The sequence below is a fragment of the Petaurus breviceps genome, unplaced genomic scaffold (genome assembly GCF_028583685.1).
Source record: "Petaurus breviceps papuanus isolate PSGF00001 unplaced genomic scaffold, PetGlider_PUasm1.0 185, whole genome shotgun sequence".
NCBI classification, from domain to species: domain Eukaryota; kingdom Metazoa; phylum Chordata; class Mammalia; order Diprotodontia; family Petauridae; genus Petaurus; species Petaurus breviceps.
Genome location: NW_027185797.1, coordinates 23,361,603 through 23,384,483, shown reverse-complemented (window position 1 = coordinate 23,384,483; position 22,881 = coordinate 23,361,603).

Below are 22,881 nucleotides of genomic sequence, written 5' to 3'. Positions count from 1 at the left end.
AATTTGTCGATTCTGCTGAAGCCACATCTCTCCTGTCAGCCTTCTCCCCTCATACAGCTGCCGTGCTGGTTCAGGCCTTCTTGCCTCTAGCGTGAGCTGGGGCAATCTCGCCTCCAGTTTCTCCCTTCCCCACACATCTGTCAAAGGGATTTTCCTAAAGCACAGGTGTGACTAAGTCACTCCCCTTTTCTTTTCTCTGTTTATTTTACATGAATTCATAATCTGTCCCTCTTACCATTTGTTCCACTGGACCAAAACAACCCCCTCCCCAATCCAAATTCTCATCATGAGCATGCATAGTCTAGCAAAACAAATTCCCACACCGGCCGTGACTGCCGAGGTAGGGCCATTCTCCTCATCAATAATCTCCAGTGTTTCTAAGATCAAATACAGACTCCTCTTCGGAGTACTTAAAGGCCTTCATCACCTGGCTCCGACCTAACTTGTTACGCATCCCTCCCTTTCCCACACTCTATGATCCTACCAAATTGGCTTTCTTACAGTGCTTGCTTTCGTACCTTTGCCTAGGCTGTGCCCCATGCAAGTTACTCACTCCCTTCTCATCTACACCTCTTAGAATCCTTGGCTTCCTTCACAGTTCAGCACAAGCACTACTTCCTATATGCAGCCTTCCCTGACCTCTCCAACCACTAGGCCTTCCTTCTCCCCAGATTTGCTCATATTTATTTTGTATATATTCATATGTGTAAGATATTGTCTTCCCCAAGAGAATATAAGCTCCGTGAGGGCAGGGACTCGTTCCATTTTTACCTTTGCATCCCTGGTGCATTCACACAACTGAGATGAGGTCAGGGACCAGAGGGATGATTGTCTTCATTTTTCAGATGAGAAAACTGAGTCTTGGATAGGGAAACTGACACACAGCTAATAAGAGACAGGGAGGATTTGAACCTGGTGTTTGTGCCTCCAAGGCCAACATCTCACACCATCAGTTCCTAGTTTCATCTCAAATCTCTGCAGCAACAATCATGGTTCTGTAATATGGGGGTTGTCAGACACTCATTTCTTTTTTTTCTTTTTTTTAGTTTACAGGATTCAATTCCACAATTCCTTGAGTTTCACATTTTGTCCCCCTCCCTCCCCTCTCCCCCAAGGTGGCATATAGTCAAGTATAGGATTTGTAAATACTTTCACATTATCAGACACTCATTTCTAACAAAGAGGCTGCATTTATTTCAATTGAGCTTGAGGAATTTGTAAGAGCATTATCAGAACTGTTATAATTCTACCTAATCTTATTCAAGCAAATGGGTCAACTGAAAGGGTGCTGCAGATTACAAAGAATTCCCAGAAAGATGCCCTGAAGTACATGGCCAGTCTTTTTATTGTTCAACATGTTATTTCATTTTTAAAAGCACTAACTCTCTTCACTCACTAATGGGTCAGATCAAAAGTCATTCTTGACTCACTAATGGTTGGACTCAAAAGACTCATAATCCATCAAACCATAAACACTTAAACAGATCTATATCCATTAATTTAACCATTTCAACCATATCCATCTAGACTTAGAGGAGTACTTATAAGACAAATAAAAATGTTTTCTTGACAGTGTTTTGTCTATACCTACTTCATTCATTTTTGCCAGGAGAATTAATCTTTGTTGCGAATTCTGGAACTGGGCCACTAGAAATAAAGTTATTGGGGGCAACTAGGTGGTGAAGCCGATAGGGCACTGGCCCTAGAGTCAGGAGGACCTGAGTTCAAATTTGGCCTCAGACACTTACTAGGCAAGTCGCTTAACCCCAATTGCCTCCCCCCACAAAACAATAAAAAAAAAGTTACTGGGCCTGTGTTCTTCAATAGCTAGCATGCAGATGATCTTGTATGATTTTGTCATACTGATTCCCTTTGAAAGTATTCCTCCCTGGCTGGGTTGACCATGGGAGAACCAATGGCATTCCATCAAAAGACATCTTGACTTTCTCCCCTAAGGAATCTTCCAAGGTAAAGTATACAATAGTTCTTCTCTGGCCATCAAAATGTCTGAAATGGACTCACCAGGGTTTCTAGATGCCTGCATTGTACTCTCTTTCCTGGCTATCATGGTCCACTCCTTCATGCTCATCTATAGCTACTGCTCCCCTCCCAGCTCTCTCTCCAAATCTATTTTTCCCTTTTCTATACAAGTGGCATTTCCCTGCCCCCACCCCAAGTAGAGTATACATTTCTTGAGGGTGGGGATTATTTAGTCTCTGTCTTTGTACCTCCAGCACTGGTCAGCGTTTTTGTGTTGCAGCCCCCTTCTGCCGTCTCAGAATTTGGCAGATTCTCAGAATCATGTTTTTATTTTTATTTTTTTGCTTTTTGGAGGGAGGAAGGTAAGGCGATTGGGGTTAAATGACTTGCCCAAGGTCACATGGCTAGTTTTTTTCTGTGTGTTAAATGTCTGAGGTTGGATTTGAACTCAGGTCCTCCTGATTCCAGGGTAGGTGCTCTATTCACTGTGCCACCTACCCACCCCTCAGAATCATGTTTTTAAATAATTGAAGAAAATGTTAAATATCAGTTGGAGGGTAGTGAAAATAAAGATGTATTTTTTTTTTACCCAAGTTTCCCTGACATTTATCCATGGCCTCAGTTTAAGAATCCTTGTCCTAGCTTAGGTTTCTGTCCTAAATTATAAAATGATTCCTCTCTATCTTCCTGCCTAATACCTCCCCACCAATCATTAAAAGCCCTCCTATTTCCTAATGGAATAACCTTCAACAGCCAGAACAAATGGTCCTGAAAGGCTAATTATTAATTTAAACTAGGGCATTAATCACAGCTTAACCTGTGAAGCCTCCCAGAGGTATTTACATTTTAAAGGAGGTTATCATTATTGATAATAAAGATGGTAACACTCATTTCTCTAACACTTAAAAGCTCACAAAGCATTTTCCTCACAATAATCCTACAAGTAGGTAATGCAATTATTATCCCCAATTTTGCATATGAGGAAACTGAGGCTCAGACAGCTCAAAGCCACCATTTCCTTATCTGCAAAGGGGTTGGGTATGTATATGGACTGATGACTTGTAAGGTCCCTTATCAGTCTTATGACTCTTAAAGTGAGAATTTCAGGCAAGGTAACCAGGCAGTCAGGGCTCAAATTGTGGACAGCGGCAAGGGGAGGGATTTCTGATGCCTCTGAATTCATGCCTGTATGGTCAGCACCTCTGTCCTTCATCTCCGTCCCCATTGGTTAGAGGGAAAATCCCAATAGGGTGCCAGCAGCTTTGCCTTTTCTAGCATAGGCTTGTGCGGCAGGGAAAAAAGTTAGTTTGGTAGGATGGAAAAAGTACTGGCTGTAGGATCAGGGGAAGGGAAGTCCAGTTTGGACTCTAACACCTTTGTCCAGGCTCAGAAGAAGACTAGTCTGTTCGCCTTTTACTCCCCTCCTCAAAAAACCTTCAACAGCTTCCCACTGTGGCTAGGATAAAACACAAGCTTCTCAGCTGGGTATTTATGGTCCTCCACAATTCTGTTCCCCTCTCTCTCTTGCCTTATCACTTCCCTTCCCATACTGTATTGTACGAATTTCTCCTAATTCTGTTCCCCTTAGTGTACTATTCTAAGCATTTTCTAAACTCAGCATTCTATGTCCCACCTCAGTGCATTTGCCCAAGCAGTACCCAATGTAGAGAATGCATTCCTTCCTTGTCATGCCCCCCAGAATCTCTACATCTTCAAGGTTGGCTCAGGGGCAGACATCTCTTCCATTGAAACCTGCTGTGTTTCCCTTAAGTCGTTAAAGCTCTTTTTTGCCTTTCTCAAATTAAATTACTGGATATTTACTTCTCTAGGTATATGTTACAGTCTCTCCCCTTAGAGAATGTAAGCTCCTTGAGGGCCGAGGTCTTTTTATCACATGTTCCCGGTTGAGGGCTTTGTATACAGTAGGTACTTAATGAATGTAATTGACACTTACTAGTTAGGTGACTGAGGACAACACATTTTACACAAACATTTCCTAAATGATGACTGTATTCAGGTCATTCCATTAGATTTTGGAGACCCAAAGTTACAGATTAACCCTCAAAAAATTACATTTTTCTAGGGAAACTATAACAGCACATCGGTGAGCACAGTGTAAGGCAGACTGGGGGTGGGGGGGAATAAAGAAAAAACCTGGAGATTTCTTTGAACCTCACTTGACTCATCTGTTAACTGGGTATAATAATTCTTGCATTTCTTGCCTTCACAATTATGAAGAAAGCATTCTGTAAACTTAAATTGCTATGGAAATATAAGCTCTTAATAATAATATGTTGGGACCATGTGGAGAGGAAGGTTAGATTTTTCTTTGGTCAAACAAGGAGAAGTCTATTTGATGTGTAGAATTGTCTTTTCAATTCTACTTTGACACCTGCCATTTCTTTTTTTAGTAGTATTTTATTTTTTTTTCCAATTACATATAAAGACACTTCCTAACCTTCATTTTTCAAAAAATTTGAATTTCAAATTATTCCCCACCACCACCACTCCCTCCCTAAGACGGAAAGCAATTTGATATACATTATGTATGACATTCACCAATTCTTTCCATTTATTCTCCCCCATCTCCTTTTAAATTAATGTCATTCATAAATGCTCTTATGGAAACACTATAGCAGCAAGCACCCCAAGCGTCCTCAGGGTTTGCTGCCAACACCAGTTCTTGGATCTGCTTTGATAAAGGAAAGCAACTCAAAATGGGTTAACAAGCTTACTTTAATCAGTCAAATATGTATCATTTACCTAGTTCAGGGGAAAGAGGTCAGCACCCCGAACTTCAGAATATAAAGACAGAATTATCAAGACAGAAACAGATCAAGTAGACAGGTTTCAAACTGTCCAACCATTACATCCATACCCAATCAACATCTGGGTTTCAAAGCTGGGGGGCTCTGGACAACGGCTTCCCAGAATCCAGATCAAATCACAGAACACTTCTCAAAGTGAGCCCCAAAACAAAGCTACATGTCAGGGCTTATATAGCCTTCTCCTGGCTCAGAGAATGTAACAACTTTCTGGACCTACTGGCCAGTCAAGAAGTATCTACTGAAAAACAAGCCTCCCACCTCAGGCTCCAGGTGCACTTTAGCCTAGGGGCAGGGAAGATCTTTAAAATTTACATTCTCATTACAAACACCCATTGCTTAAGCACACCATCTACTGACATTATCCTAGCCATGCTTACGAGGCCCTATTATACCCATCAATTGGCCCTGCCTTTTATAGCCTGTGTTTACTCACTGACTAATACCTTGCTAGTAAATTCACAAAGAGATGATCCTGGAGGTCTCATGTCAGAAAACAAATGTTCCAACCTCAGAAAGGACACAGTCTCTATAAATAAAGCCACTTTGGAGAAGTATTGGAAAACAGATAAGTCACAGTCATTGCTTTCTCTCCCTTGGTCCCGGTAGAGATTCTTGGGTAAGATCTTGGCTGAGGCAAAAGGGCTTTGCAGATGGAGACCTATACTTTGTTTAAGGTGATCTTATTGATAGCCTGCCCCAAAATACAGCTTCTGAGGCTATAGAATTACAGATCTGTGTAGCCTTCATCCCAACATGCTTTGAATCAGTTCAAGCATTCTGGGAAGCAATTCGGAGTGATGCCAAGAAAGTGACTCAACTATCTATACATACCCTTGGACTGAGAGAGCCCATTGCCAGGCAAAACTTCTTGACAAAGGACAAAAAAGAAAGGCTCTAGAGATGCAAAAACTTTTATAGCAATATTTTTTATGAGTAAAGACATAGAAACATGTTCCTAGAGCAGGGAATGGCTGAACAAATTACGGTTACAAGAATATAATGAAATATAACTGTTCTGTAAGAAATGATGCCTAGGATGGAACCGGAGAAACAAGATAGAGAAAGGCAGTAATAGAGTAGACAGAAAGACCTGAGTTTGAATCCTGCCTCAGATACTGGCACTTAACTAACTCTCTGACTGCCTCTGTATTTTTTATCAGCAAAACAGAGGCAATAATAGCACTTACCTCCCAAGGCTGTTGGGAGGATCAACTGAAATTTTTATATAGTGCTTCCCAGACTTTAGCATTCCAAATATATGCCAGTTATTTATGATTATTATCACAGGGGAAGAAGCTCTGGCTTTTGAGTTAGAAGACCTGATTTCAAATCCCACCTTTGATGTTTAATGCCTGTGTGACAAGTAACTTACCTTCCCTGGGACTCAGTTTCCCTGTCTTGGACTAGATGGTCCCTTCTAAGCTCTAAATCAATAATCCTGAAATCCTATGACAGAATTAGGAAGAAAAGACGCAAAATGACTTCAAGAATGTAAATGGAAAGAATTGCAAAAAAAGAAAAAACAAAAAGCCAGGGTACTTTGTAATCATAACTGAGCTTGATTCCAAAGAAGAGATGAGACAATGGACCTCCTTCCTTTCTTTGCAGAGGTGGGAGGCTATGGGTGTGGAGTGCTGCATATATCAGATTTAATGAGCTTTCGTTTTTGTGAAGCAGTTTTCAAGGAGGGAGATGAGAAGGGGGAAGAAATATGTTGGGATATAAAGGTGATGAAAAACAAAAGCTATCATTAAATTAAAAAAAAAGAATTCCCATTTCAGACAGGCTCTATGTATTTCAGAAGACATTTATTGAGTTTACTGAGCCTATTTACTTGGAAATTTTCCTCTCTCTCTGATGCCTGAAAATGGAATCTCCTTATTAACTGATTTTTGACATTTTTGCTTTAGTCAATTTCCCTCCTCTGGGACCCTCCCCCAACCCCAACTCCCTTCCTCCAGATGTTTCAGTGGAATCAAAATTAATTTTATTGTTAAATTTAAACCAGAAAGTATCAGCCCAACAGCTGTTCCCTTCCAAAGTCCTCCCCCCTTTGCCAGACCAGTCAGCTCAGAAAGGCCAAAGCTGTTCTCCAGAGCCCAGGAGAGATCCTGTTTTAATGACAAAGTATGAGAAAAGCAATTGGCAAAAAGAGTCATAGAATACTTTTTTTTTTTTTTAAAGCAGATCTGTTCAGCTTGAGGGTGTGGTACATGTCTGGCACTTTTGTGGAGGCAGGGAAGAAGGAAGGGAAGTCAGATTTCTAACTTCTGGTGGTGGAAAAAGTTCTGGATTCCTATTCCAATTCCAGAGCATTGAGGAAACAGGGGTCTGGAAGTCATGGTCATTCCTTTGTAATTAAGTTTATTAGAAAGCCAGAATAGTGTAGAAAAGGACCTAGGCTCAGTGAGATCCCTGCCCTGGCAATGCCCACCTAGGGGATGTGGGCAAAGCCCTTCACTATTTCTGGCCCAACTTTCCATGTCTATAAAGAGAGGAGCCCTATGGTCCTTCCTAGCTCTAAATCTATGAACCTACATACTGTGGGTACACTTCTCCTGTTGCTTTAACATGGGTAACCCTGGGTTCTAGGTAGCCATGGGTGGCATTCGCTGAGACATCCTCCTCCATTTCCCGAGGGGTCACGATCAGCCCCTGACACCTGCTCTTGCCCAGGCTAACTCACTTCTGTGGTTTCTGATGTCTTTGGTCTTCTCTTTCTCATGCATAGACCTAGCTATATACTTCTTTCACCTGTCCCTCCATCTGTTGACTTGCCCCAGCTCAAATCCCATCTTCTACAAGAGGCCTTTCCTGGTCCCCTTCCCTCCACCCCCCCACCCCCAGTGCCATCCCTCTGAGATTACCTCTCATTTACACTGTATCTTTCTTTCTTTCTTTCTTTCTTTCTTTCTTTCTTTCTTTCTTTCTTTCTTTCTTTCTTTCTTTCTTTCTTTCTTTCTTTCTTTCTTTCTTTCTTCCTTCCTTCCTTCCTTCCTTCCTTCCTTCCTTCCTTCCTTCCTTCCTTCCTTCCTTTCTTTCTTTCTTTCTTTCTTTCTTTCTTTCTTTCTTTCTTTCTTTCTTTCTTTCTTTCTTTCTTTCTTTCTTCAGAGGGGAAGGTAGGGCAGTTGGGTTTAAGTGACTTGCCCAAGATCACATGGCTAACTTTTGTGTTAAGTGTCTGAGGCTGGATTTGAATTCAGGTCCTTCTGACTCCAGGGGCGGTGCTCTATTCACTTCACCACCTGCCCACCCACTGTATATTTCTTATACCTACATAGCTGTTTGCTTCTTGTCTCCCCCATTAAAATATGAACTTCAGGACATGCACAGTGTTTTTACCACTCTTTGTGTCCTCGGAACTTGACACAGTGCTGGACACCTAAGTGCTTAATAAATGCTCGTTGATTCACTAGTTAACTTTATCTCAATGTTTCCAGTAACCTGAATTTTTGCCTCATCTGTAACAAGACCACAAATTAGCTAAATACAAACATAATTTCATATGAGGACAAGGAGGCACACTTCTATCTCAGTATTAGGAATTTTCCTAACTGGGGGCTCCAAGCTATGGTTATTATATTCCTGATTTTTTCATGTAATAGGAACTCCACACAAAGCTTCAGAGGAAGGAGCCACATAGAGTGTGGAGTCCATTATATTTCCCCTGAGCTAAAAAATGAGCTAATTGTTGTATGCTGCACATATAGTAAGATATTAATCAATTTTATCTCCCCTTACCCCTGCCCCTAATAGAAAGTAAACTCCTTGAGGGCAGAGTTGTTTTTTTTTTTTTAATTTTGCTTTTGGATATCCAGTTGTAAAGTAAATGGGATATAATTGGTTATATATGGTTAATAGGCCTCACACGGAGCTCTTCAAGGGAAGCTTGATCAGGGAAGGCTTGTTTTTCAGGAAGGCCCATACTCTTTGTTACTTTATATATGTATATTCTGAGGTTAGCATTTTGCTTTGGGGCTCACTCATTGGAAGAGTGTTCTTGTGATTCGACCAGATGAGAGTATAGGTAGCCTTTAAGGAGCCCCCTGGCTTTGAAAAACCCAGATGTTGGTGCTTCTCTCTCTGGTAACTATGTATTGCCTTGGTCAGACAGTTGAATCTGTCTGTTAATCTGTGCTAATTTCTCAGACATTTAGAAGGCCTGTCTGTTGGTCTTTATTTCTCTGCTTGTATTTTCTCTATTTTATTTGTTTGGATTTTCTTTGAAGTTCAGGATGCTGACTTTTCCCCTACACTAAAGAATGTAATTTAAAAAGATTGTTGACCCCTCTAACAGCTGCCTTTCCTAGTAAAGCAGATCTAAGAGCCTGTGCCAGCTGCCACCCTGGGGATGCCAGTGTGGTTGCTGCTACAGCGATGTCTGACACAACTAGTAATTAATAAATCCTTGATGGATTAAGAGAGGGACTGCAAGGAGGGCATCATCCCATAGTTCCAGCTATATTATGTCTCTGTCTAGACCACCTTTCTTGGCAGAGATAGAATGTCACAATGAAAAGTGTTGGACCCAGCATCTGAGGATGTGGGTTCAAACCCTGGTATTTCATCACCTTCTCTTTGGCTTTTCAGAGACTGCTCTCTAGGCCAAGACTGTTTCTTTCTCCTACTTCTGCTTTTAAGAATCCCTTTCTTCAAAACTTAATGCAAGCACCACCCCCTCTGTCAGGTCTTTCCTGGTCCTCTTAGCTGGTAGGGCCTCTCCCCTTCTCCTTTCCCTCCTACTACCTTGAAAGTATTTAGACCTATTTTAACTGATTTAATGCTGCTGCTTACAACCTGTGTAATTTGATCAAATCCTTTTACTTCTCTTGGGGGAGGCCTCATCTTCCCCATCTATCAAAGGAAGAGGTTGGATTAATTAGCCTTTGAGGTCCACCCAGCCCTCTATCTGTGATGGTATGTGATAGTTACTTGGCCCCGAAAGAAGGGAAAATCCCTCCTTTTCTTGATTTGTTATTTTTTTTTTTTGGAGGGAGGGAAGGCAGGGCAATTGGAGCTAAGTGACTTGCCCAAGGTCACATGGCTAGTTTTTTGTGTTAAGTGTCTGAGCCACATTTGAACTCAGGTCCTCCTGACTCCAGGGCCAGTGCTCTATTCATTGTGCCACCTAGCCGCCCTCTTTTCTTGATTTCTTAAGGGTAATGTAACAAAGAATAGCAGGACTTATGTGGAATGGTCTTTAAGAAAACAATAAACAACATTCAGCTCCCATAAGCTATGAGAGCTGTGGATGGACACTTTGGTTCTTGAACTGCCTCCATCCCCACCCCATAGGCAGTAAGTTATTGAGCACCAGGGGACTGGCACAGCTAGAAAATGGCTTGTCCTTAAGGCCTTAATCAGGAGTCAAGGTGAGCTCAAACAATCAAGTCCTTGTTGGCATGAAGGCGAGGGTATGGAGAAATGTAACACTCCTCCCTGCATGGTGGCCAAGAAGATAAAGCCCTCGTTCTGGGGCAGAAGACAGGCCTTCTTTGTACCACGGGGGCTTAAGAAGAGACTCTGCTCTGGTATTGTTTGTGGGTGGGTGGGGGATCCAGGGATGGCCAGGGTGATGCTAGGGGAACATTGACCACCCTGCTTGTGCTGTGCCCACGGAAGAAACTGGATCCAGCCCATTCTAGGGGAGTCCCAGGACCCTTGGCCTCTCCAGGCTGGCCCTTTAAGGCTTGCAAAGAACTCTGTACAGATTCTCTTCTTCGAATAACAATAATGATAAAATAGCTAATATTTATATAGGGCAAAATATGTGCTTAGCACTTTACAAATATTAGTAGGTGCTGCTGTCTCCATTTTTCAAATGCCCAGCAGTCAGTTCTGAAATCCGAAAGATTTGAATCAAGTACTAGCTTCGTGAATATGGGAGAGGCTCTGGGCCTCTCTGACCACCTAAGATTAACAAGGATAGATATGGTTGTGAGCTGCTGCAGGTGGAGACAGCTTGGTGAATTACTGATCTTAGAATCAGGAAGACCAGAGTTCAAATCCTGCCTTAGAAACGTACTAGCTGTGTGACCATGGAGAAGCTTGGAGCCTCAGTTTCCCCATGTGTAAAATAAGAGTTGGCCTGGATTTCAGCTCTGCATCCATGGTCCCATGAACACTCACAGCATCTCTGGTGGAGAGAGTCTGTTGAATGTGTGAGTCTCTGGGCTCACAGCCCAGCTTAGCGCTCACCAACTGTCGGTTTATCTCTGGCCTTCCTTTTCCTCTTCTATTTGATGAGGGGGGTTGAGCACATGTCTTCTGAAGGCTCTTCTAACACCTCTCAGATGTTGGAGATGTTGGCAAAGGAAGCCCAGTTATGCCCGGCCTCACCCCACCCCTGCCTGGAGGGGGGCTCTGCAGCTGTTCTCAGATGGCAGTATTTCCCAGGCCTATTTAGTGGTGGCAGGAAGTGAGCTCAGGGCATTCAAGTTGGTCAAAAAGCAATTGGAAACTGGATACAGAGAAGGAAGGAGTGTGTGTGTGTGTGTGTGTGTGTGTGTGTGAGACTAAGTGGAGGATAATAACAGCATGTAGTTAAAGAGTTAACATTTATATAGTACCTACTGTATGCTGGGCACTGGCTTGGCAGATATTCATAAATACAAAAGCACTTTGTAAATAGTATTCCATTGGACTAATGGAGGGACAGGAGAGAGGGGAGGAGTGTTAGCCCTGGGCACTGGGCACTGGGCCCTGCACTGAGCGGTAGCCCCCTTCTCCATGTGGTGATTATATCAAGGATAATAGAGTACCCGATCTTGAAGGATCACTGCCAATCATGAAATGAATGTCATCTTGGAAGCTTTAGGGTTCTATGTGGATATCAGCAATAAGGCTCAGCTTCTTTATCTGGAAAATAGGGATAAAAATAACACCCACCTCCCTGGGCAGCTGTGAGGCTCCAATGAGTTAAGAAATGCCAAGCACTTTGCCAGCCTTAAAGGGCTACATAAATGCTGCTGTTGTAACTGTCTGCTTCAGGTGTTTTCTGATGTCTCTCTGGGTTGTTTTGTGCAAGAGAGTGCCCAGTTAACCTAAGACACTGAGCATGACTCTCACCCAGATCCCCTGATTCCCATCTCTGGCTTTCTGAAGCTCCCAGTCTGCTGGCTTCAAGTGGCAGTGAAGTTTCTTTGGTCCTTTCCCTAACAACAGGCATTTAGATACAGCTATTTGAAATCTGCCAAATGCTGTGCAACCATCCTCTCCTCTGAGACTTATACCCTGGGAGGGAGCTACTAAAAGTCCTCTCATTCCCATTTTACAGTGGAGGAAACTGAGGCAGACCTCAGGTCCAAAATAGCCCAAGGTCATGAGGCTGGGCACTGCCAGAAGCAGGATTTGAATCTGGGTCTCTCTGACTTGGCTGCCTCTTGCTGCCTTTTGTGTGTGGATGACTCCTCTTAAGATGGACATCCTTACAGAACTTCCCATTGTCTGCGATCTTGCCTCTTAGTCTTATAGGCGAGGCAATTCTGCTCAGCGCCTACACTGCCCCTTCCCCACCCCACTTCTGACAATTACAATTAAATGAGATCGTTCTAGTGAAGGCATTTAGGAAAGTGCTGGGCACAGGCAATACAGAAATGCTCATGCCCTTTCCCTTCTCTGACCCTCCATGATCCCATAGTTTACTGAGTCCAGGCAGCTGCATGGTCTCAGTCTCAGTTTCCCCATCTGTAAAGTGAGGGGGTTGGGCTCGAGGTCCTCCGAGGTCTCTTCGTTCTCTATGTACTTGGCTTCACCTCTTACACTTGTGGAGGGAGGTCCTTTCCTCTAAGTCTCAGTTTCCTCATTTGGAAAACAAAGCCAGGGCTTGGAGAACCCCTATGTTCTTCCCGCTCTAAATCCTGTGAAATTAGAAAGAGCACCACTTGGTGCTGTGGGGCTGGGCCCTTATGCCTTGGCTCTCTCTCGGGCCCCAGCTCCCCCAGTGTTCTGCTGTTCTTGATCTTCCCAGAACAGCCTGGACAGCCGGCTGAGATGCTATGAAATTAGCTTTCAACGTTTCCTTCATGTCAAAGCCTGGGAGGCTTTGCCCACAGTCGCCATCTGGCTTGGGGGTTTTCTAGGTCAGTCCCAATTTAAAATAGTCTGTCCCTGGCCTCAGAAACCATCTACACACCTCCAAACTGCCAACATGTTGATAAAAAGGTAACAGCTCGAGTCCTCAGAAACCTTCAAGTGCCCATAGAAATGGGGAAGCCAGGCATTAATTAGGGGCCCTTGGAGGTTTACTCTTTCCTCATAACCACCCAGGGAGAGAGGGCAGGCACCACTGTCTGTTTCCTTGGGTAACGCTGGCCGTTGTGGCTGCTTCATAGAGGGCAGAGTTGGCCTTCCCTCTTCCCCTGATTCCTTTTGTTTCCACTGTGCTCCTTTACAACAATTAGCTCATGATTAGAGGAAATACAATGGACCCCTCCGTCCCCTCTTGCATTCTTCTCACAGCTGTACTTCTGTCATTCTGGACACCCGAAAGGGAATCAATTACCCTTGGGAGGAAAGGAGAGAGCTGTATCTGTCTGTCTCTCCTTTCTCTGTCTGACTGTCTGTCTCTCTCCTTCTCTCTCTCTCCCTCCTCCCCGTTCCTCCCCTACTGACCAGGTGATGATGACTTTGTGATCCCCAAAAGGATAGAAGACCAGGAGTTTCCATCAGCAGGGATAACCATATTTACAGATCTGTTTCCCCAGGACAGAGTGGCCCACAACAGAGTCTCCATTAGGAACTGAGAGATATTCTGAGGATGAGCTAGCTGTGCTGAGCAAAAGACAACGTTAAGGATGCTAACCCCCAGAGCCCAGCAGAGAGCTGGAGAATGTGAAGGAAGAACTTCTAGTCACCAGAACCTGTTACTTCCCCTCCATTCCCAACAGAGACTTTGTGTGTGCAAGGGGAGAGTCTCCCAGCCCTCAGGTTTTTTGGGGGCATTTCTGTAACAGCTTTTTTTGCTAGAATTATTTAGTAAATGCCCTTCTTAAAAGCTTATTAAGTTTGGCTGATAATCAGTGGGGAACATCCTGATGGGGGTATATGAGGAACATGTCTAGAAGTTTTATGATCCTCACGGTTACCCCTAGAAATTTGAGGGGAGAAGGAATCAACCCCTCTCCAGAGATCAGCCCCATTACATGGATGGGATTTGGGAAATTATCGAAGGAGGGAGTATTATACATACATACACACATATACACACTCGAGCGCAAAAACAGGAACTCATTCTACTAAGGGAGACAATACCATACAAAGGTATTTATTCATTCAATGAACACTTGTTACGTGACTGATTACAGGGAAAAGTTCCTAAATATGGTGTCTTCGTAGCTGTGCCATGTCACAGAATTTTTTTTTTTTTTATTAAGCAATTGGGGTTAAGTAACTTGCTCAAGGTTACATGGCCAGGTGTTTCTGGGTGGGTGCTAAGACCCGGGATTCGATCTCCAGGTCTTCTCAACACTGGAGCCGGTGCTCTTACTCGATGTGCTACCTGGCCAACCCCATGTCACAGAATTTTAATATTCTTCCTTTAAGGTTTCCCTTCCAGGGGCAGACTTCCTGACTCACCCACATCACAGCAGGGGGCATGGTAGGCTCATCCCAAGTTTGGCCCATATCTTTTCTGAATGAACTCTAGCCAGGAGTGGACTGGAGTTGACTCTCCCTGGCTTGTGAGAGTCGGTTGTTAAATTTTCAGTGGGAACAATGACCAACTTGGGAATTAAAATTTGATTGCTGTTGATTGTCTAGACTTAAGAAGGTGTTGGAGAAAATGTGAATATACAAATTGAAGTTAAAAGGGTTTTGCCCCGCCTTTTGTTTTTCTTGTTGAGTCAGTTGTTAAATTATTTACTGGCACACCCTTGACTCTAGTCTTTATTTAAAGACCTCTAGTTAAGAGAAAACAGCACTGATTCTCTAGGCATCCCATTACACTTTGGGATAGCTCTAATCAGTAGGAATTTTCCTTTCATCACACCTAATTTGTGTCTTTGCAGCTTTTATCCATGACTGAATTCTGCCCTCTGAGTACATTAAGAACTGTTCCTTTTTCATGGGTCTTTTTGGGGGGAGGGGAGTGTTTGAAAGTGTCTCCTGTGCCTCCTGGGGCTTCTCCCAAGCCTTGCCCCACCTTCAGGTCCTTCAGCTAGCTCTCACAGACCCTTCGCCATCTATGAGGCCGTTCTGACCCTACTAATTATCTCATTCTAGCTGCAATGCCAGGCTGCTCTCATTATTTTGTTGACTTCAAGGCAATCCTTGGGGTAGGCACACAAACCTAGTCATTCTGCCACCTGTGTCGAATTCAGCTGAGCAGAGATGGGTTGGAGGGAGCCTGGAGTATGGCTGAGATAGATAGGAGTCAGAGGTCATAAAAGCTGATGTCATTGTGGCTCAGAGAGTGTGGAGGGAAGGGAAGAAAGTACATCAGGAGACGAGGTCTGTAAGGACAGGAAGGGGAAATGGCTCCCCAGGAACGATGATGACTCTTTGTCAAGGCTTGGTGTAGAGGAATCCTGATGGGAAGTATTGGTGCCAATGACAGAGAGCAGAGGGCATTTTAGGATCTCACTGTTCCTGGAAGTCAGGTATACACAGACATACACATAGGTCAGGGGTTAGGGGCGAGGTGCCCCTGCAATCTGGAAAATCTGCATAAAAATGTTGGGCCCTCCCTTCATGCTAGAGAGGAAGCCTGAATTATTATGGCATCAAAAGATAAAATATGTTGATGTCATATAATACTAGACATATATTTTACGCTTTTCTAAGTTTCTAAACTTTTTCTGTGTCGTCTGGGCCCTTTGCCCGCTGTCTGTGGTTTCAGCAAAATTTCGGCCCCCCCAATTCCCATTTAATTTCATATGCCTACCTGTGGCGTACTGAAATCTCAATGGGGAAAGTCAGGATGTGGAAGGAATAACTGTTCTCACACATGTTATCTATGTATAATTATGAACATGATTTGTATACAAAACAGCATGTTCGACATGTGAAATACACACACATTTATACATACGAGCACATATGTAAGGGTGAGCTGATTGCTAAATTTTCATTGCATTTACACCTCTGAAATTGGTAAATGCTACAAATCAGGGCTTGGTTTATTGTTTTGTTGTGGTTGTCTAGAGTTTAAAAAGTGATGGAGACAATGTTAATAATGCAAATTAAACTTAAAGGTCTGTGGGGTTCACAGTCTTTCTGAGAGCTGGTTGTTAAATATTTACCAGTACAATCATATACCTGTGTAGATATGCATGTGCACACATGTACATGTGTATGTACATACACAAAATACTTAGAGTATGTATTTATGTATTTACATGTATGTGTTTATATACATTAAAAATATTATGTGCTTATATATAACATGTTTGGAAAATATTACATTATATATCAAAATATGCAAAATACCAACTCCTGTATGCTGGTAGTACACCTCTATATATGTGCTTGTATACATGTTTATGTGTATACAACAAGTATATTTGTATACATATACACATACTGTAAGTATTATTATATAGAATTGTTACACATAGAATTATATTTATAAAATGAAATACATGAAATATATAATATATGTAAGTATATATACATACACACATGCATATATACATATGTGCTGGTCAATGTTTAACAACCAGCTCTGTAGTGGGGAAAATGTGTATATACCACAGACTTTTAAATTTAATCTGCTTTATTACATTTTCTCCATCAATTCTAGACCATCAACAAAATAATAAATCAAGCCCTGATTTGTAGAGTTTACCAATTTAGAGGTGTAAATACTTACAATGAAAATTTAACAATTAACTCAATCAGTTTAATCCACTCTTGTGTGCTGGTAGCACACCCCTACAAATATATCTCCATGTATCTCTGTATCTGTGTGTGTGTGTATATAATTGCACATACACACACATCTGGGTCCCTATAACCTCAGCACAGGCATCTCTCTCTCTCTGGGAATACTCACAGATGTGCCAGCTGTACCCTGGCTCAGGGAAGGTGCCAGTCTTGCTCCCCTTTCCCACTTTCCAAATGTGGCTTTCTCATTACTGCCCTTGTGCAGAGATTGATCAGATATCACTCATGCAACAGGATTTCAATGACTAGCTTTGGCCTGAAAGTTTTGGTGGAACGAATAAGAAAGCTGTTCTAGGTTAGAGGGGGTGGTGGGTGGTCAGAAGACCTGGGTTTGAATCCTAGCTGTGCTGTTTTTACCTCCTACATGATGTTGGATAAGTAAGACACATACCCTCTCTGGCTCTCAGGATTAGACTGGAATCCATTCAATAAACATTTATTGAGCACCTACTGTGTACCAGGCACCAAGCTGAGCCTAGGGCTTACAAAGAAAGGCAGAGACCTCCCTGCCCTCAAGGAGCTCACAATCTAATGTGATTCCTTCAAGCTCTAGATCTGGGCCAGGACACAAAGTAGCCTTTCTTTTCCCTCTCTCAGTGGAGTCCATTCTTCCTTGTTTTTCTCCCCTGCCTCATCAAAATCTGTCCTTGGGGAGAGAATATTCCAATAGACTTTTTTATACTAAGGTGTGAATGGCCATGGAGGCTCAGGCCTGAATGCTGCTGGAAAGCAATGTGGACCTGGAGCTGATGGAGGCAGGCCTGGGGAGGGGGAGGGCCCCCCCCCCGCCCCCCCCCCCCCCCCGCGGGGGGGGGGCCCCCCCCCCCCCCCCCCCTCCCCGCCCCACATTCACACACATACAAGCTGCCACTTGGTCTGCCCATGAGTACAGTTAGCCCAGAACCAGAGCTATTTTTAGCCTGAATGGCGCCCAGTAGCAGAATGCTGACGCAGCCTGTCTGATTTATAAACCCCGTGTTCTCTGAAGCCTCCTTATCAGCAGGTGGGAATTCCTGCCCGATTGCATCAAGGTCTTCATGAGTCATGTGCAGCCTCTTGAGGTAGCAAAGGTCCCCAGGTCTGGGAGGTGAGTTTCCAGGCTCCTGGAAATGGTTAATGGCAGAGCTGAAATTCAAATTCAGGGCTGATTCTAGACCAGGGGGAAAAAGACAACAAATGCTTCAATCAGTGTCCAGAAAGGAGGGAGGAGCTGTTTAATTGTGTCCCCACTTTCCGTGACCCCATTTGGGATTTTCTTGGCAAAGAGACTGGAGGGGTTTGCATTTCCTTCTCCAGCTTATCTGACAGATGAGGAAACTGAGGCAAACAAGTTAAGTGGCTACCCCAGGGTCATACAGCTAGGAAGTGTCTGAGGCCAGATTTGAATTTAGGAAGATGAGTCTTCATTACTCTAGGCCCAGAGCTCTACACACTGCATTACCTAGTGGCCTATTAAGTGACAATACCTGGTTCTAATAAAGAAAGTCTTTGTCTTCCAAGAGGACAAGTTGGGAGCAAGGGATCCTGGACAGAGAGGTGGAAGCCATCTTATCTACCCCAACATTTTTACAGATGAGGACACTGAGGCTGAGAGAAGTTAAATGACTTCCCTGGGTCAGAGAAATGATAAAGAACAAAACCAGTCTCCAGGCTCTGTCTTCTTGACTGTAAACACTAGGCACTTTCTGTTAGGCCTTGCTGCCTCCTTTCATCACCCCCAGTCTGGGAAAAATAGCTCCCTGTGTGTGACTTTGAGATCTGATTCAATTCCACAAGGCCCTACTATGTGCAAAGCATTGAGCTTTCCCGGTAACACAGTGCACCGAGACTTATCACCAAGTAAATGGCTCTAAGTTACAGAGAGTGAGACCTTATGGTATTAAAATATGTAAATAATTAAATAATATTTAAAAGTATCTCCTTAGAAACTGTGGATTGGGAGAAAAAATCTTTACATCAAATATCTCTGATAAGGGTCTTATATCCAAGATACATAGGGAATTAACATAGATGTGTCCCCAAAGTCTTAGTTCATCTTAAGCTTTAATAAGATGTTTGGGGCAGCCTGGGTAAGACCAAGAGCTCTTGGTAGATAAGTGTTTAAAGGGTATAAATGAACAGGTCTCGAAATAATTGCAAAATTTTAACAAGCACATGAAAGATTGTATTAAATCATGGGTAATAAGAGACATCAAAATTGAGATTTCACTTCACACTCAATTGGCAAAAAAGACAAAAGATAGAAAAAGCCCATAATGGGCAGGCATACTGACGTACTCTTGGTGAAGCTATGAACTGGTTCAGATGTTGTAGAAAGCAATTCACAATCATGCTCAAAATGAGAGGAGTAAGAATGGAGAGGGGCTTCTAAAATGTTCCTATTCTTTGATTCAGAGATCCCATTCTTAGGCATGGATCCTAAGGAGATCAGTGACAGAAAGGCCCCACATAGGCCAAAATATTCATTGTAGCACTTTTTTTGTGACAGCTGCTTTGACTCATTTGATGATTGTTGTCTGGTGAGAGAAAATGCTATAAAAGGGGAGAGGTCTTGGGTCCTATTCACTAAAGCCCCACAAGGTCAGGAAAGCAAACCTTCACAAGTACTGGAAACAAACTGGGTGTCATCAATGGGAGAATGACTAAAAAGACTGGTTACATGAAAGTAATGGAAATGTTACTGTGCCATAAGGAATAATGAATATGAAGAATTCAGAGAAGCAAGGGAAGACTTATATGAACTGTGAATTAAGCAGAACCAGTTATGCAATGACTACAACAATGTCGATGGAAGGAAGAATAAAGTGAAACTGATCACTGGAGAAAAAAGTACTGACTTTCATGTTGTACTCTGGGTGACTCCTACTTTCTATTTTCCGAGTCTTGACTCTGTACTTTTTACTTCACAGGATCATCGTGAGGAAAATACTTTATAAACTGTAAAGTATGTCATAAGTGACTCTTATTTCAATACTTGAAAGAGCCATATTAAGAATTATTTTATAGAGCTAGGTAAAAATAACAAAATTCACTTGTAGGAACAAAAGGTCAAGAATATCAAGGGAATTAATGAAAAAAAAATCACCACCTGGTGGTCAGCCTTTTGGTGATAAGTTTTTTTGATCTCAGCTGCACTGGTACTTGGATGATGGACATATCATAGGTTAGCATTCACATCCTCTCCAGTTTGGTTACAAATTGTGTTCCTCTAGCACAGTTTTTGAGTACATAGAATTACTTCTATGCTACAATGAGACATTGAAGACATAGTAATTCTGAATTTGTACCTGCGCCTGGCTATGTTAGTGGCTCCTTTCCTCTCAAGTCCTTCCATATTCTTCCTAGGATTCCCTCATACCTTCCATCACCTTTCCACCATATTAAACAATTTTGGAAAGACTACTTCCCATTTAATTTATAGGAAAAAAGAGAGTGAATTCTCCTTCCTACTTTCTTGCTTAAATATACTGTTAGTCAAGAGCTTCCTTAGTGCTGGGGATTGTCCCTATCCTCAAGAAACTCACATTCTAATGGGAGAGATGACGTATAAGCAAGCTATTTACAGGATGGAGTGGATATTGCTATACTCCATCCTTTCTTTCTCAAAGAGGACCAATGAGATCAGGAGGTGATCTTATAGGGAAGGATCAAGAAAGTCTTCTTACAGAAGGTGGGAATTTTAGCTGAGACTTGAAGGAGCTGGGAGATGGACTGGAGAAATGTTCTACTATTCTTTAATGAGGTTACCTCCAGGTGAAGCTGTGATGTGGGAAAATTACTGGGAAGAAACCATTGTTAGCTTTGCTTACTAAATGTAAGAGGAATCTGGTTCGTACACAGTCACTACTTATGATAAGAAGCCACTCTTAGGAAGGTAATGAGAATATGTAATGGAAACATCTTGGAGAGATTGTACAGCACATGTAGACATCCTGTAACTGGTTCTAACCATGTGGCGAATGGGACCTGAGTCAGCCTTCAGGTCATTCCATTCAGCTTCTTTCTCTTGGTTTGACTTTGGTTTGCTCATGTTGTCTGGCGAGTGACAATGTCATAAAGGGAAATGTCCTTGGTTCTTCCCACTGAGGCTGATATATGGTCCATGAGGTCAGGAAAGGGAACTTCCAGGTATCTGGCCATCCCAGGATCTGGGGTTTACAGCCAGCTCAGCACTGATGCCCTGAAGAGCAAAGAAATTACCTTTGGGAACCATCCCAGCAGAATGGAGACAAGGACTCATCCACAATCAGTTCTGAATTAGATGTGAACTTGGAATATGGACCATAATGCTACTTAGGAACTGTTTTAAACTGCACTAACTTTGGGCCCACTTTCCACAATGACCAAGATGGTTTACGGGAGAGTATGCTTTGGGGTTTTAGGTGGAAATGGTTGTACTTTGTTCTTGCTGTGTCTTTGAAACAAATGTCCCTTTGTAAAATCTAATTGATGCTAAGGTGTTAAATGGAACTGGGGTTATCCACCGGTAACTAATACTGAGGGGGAACACAACTAGTTAGGGGCTCAATAGTATTAGGGAAGGGACATCCCCAAACCCTTCAGAGTACCCCTAGAACTCTGAGGACTCGGATGTAACAGAGTATTCATACACAAATGTTCTCTTTACATTTCTTTAAAATGTTTTACTTAAATTTGTAATAAAAAAATGAGCATACATATGTTTATTTATATAGAATATATTTGATAATATAGAATAAACATAATGTATAATTATATAACCTATCTTTATAACATGTAATATATAAATATCAACACAATCTTATGTGTCACTGTTACATTTAACAAGCATTGTTTTACTTTTAAATTTAAAATATGTTTGTTTTGATCCCTTTAATAAGTCTCTGGTGAGAAGCTGAAGAGTAATAAGGGGATAAAACTCCTGATTGGGGATAGACCCTCCTGGGGAAGTCATTTGCAGGCTTAAGGACATGACTGCTTCCCACTGGGGATATCTTTTAGGTTGGTTGGTTGTTGTCCTACATTCTCGAAGAGCACCAAAATGACATGATGTCAGGGTCAAGGCACAGTGTATTGGACTGTGACTGATTGTAATAGTGATGGAATTTAAAGATCCCCTGTATTGGCTTGGTTTTTGGATTGATCGTGTTAAAACCCAGAGCTTGTGAATCCCACTTGTGGGATGGACTTGTTGACATGAAAAGAGAGTGCTGAACTGGAAGGAGCTGGTGACATGAATTTAGAGAGGCAAAAGCAGAGAGAGAGGCAGAATATTTTGGAAGCAGCATCATGGAGGCAGAGAGAGATGGAGAGGATTCCTGAGGGTCAGTTCGAATTGCCCAGGACTTTTGAGAGCTGCCACCCAGAGCTGCCAAGGACTGAGGAGACATGGCTATTATGCTGGTACTTTGTCTGTCTGTTTTGATGTTGTTTTGCCAGATTTGTCCATTGGTAAAAGATAGTCCTGTCGTTGCAGAGGTCTTAGAACCTTGCTGTTGGTTCAGAGCTCCTGAGACTGTTCTGCAGACAGAGAGTGAATTGTGCCCACTGGTGAAGGCCAATGCTGTTGCTGCAGAGGTTCTGGAACCTTGCTGTTGGTTCAGAAGCCCTGAAGAAGGATTTTTTTGTTGTATGTTTACAGAAATCCTGGAAGAGGGTTTTGTTAATGTTTTCAGGGGTTCTAGGACTGTTATGCAGACAGAGAATGAATTAATGAAGACACTGGCAAAGTGTCTTGTGGCCTTGCTAAGCTTTGTCTCCCCAGGAACAAAGATTGCTGAGAACTTGCCTCTGGTCAAGATGAAGAAAAGACTTCTCTTTGGGTATTAAATGATGTGCTTAAGCTTGTTGTAACTCTGGGGTAGATGGCCTATTCAGTTGTAATCCAAGGGTGGGAAACTTTTGACTTTTTTGTGCTCTGTGATTGACCAAATGAATGTACTTTACTTATGATTGGAAACTAATCTCCATTTGAGAAGAGGGGCTTTGTGATTGACTAAATGAATGTACTTCCTAGGGGTGGAGTAGTATTTAGGAGAGGGACTTCGTGATGGATTAAATGAATGTAATGTTCAGGGGTGGAGTAGTATTTGATTGAATTACACTTGGTGAATGCTGTATTTTGAATTGTGTTGTATTTTGATTTTCTCTGTTCTTAATTTGTCACTGAATAAAAGAGAGCAGCTATGCTGGTATTTTGAACCTTGTGAAG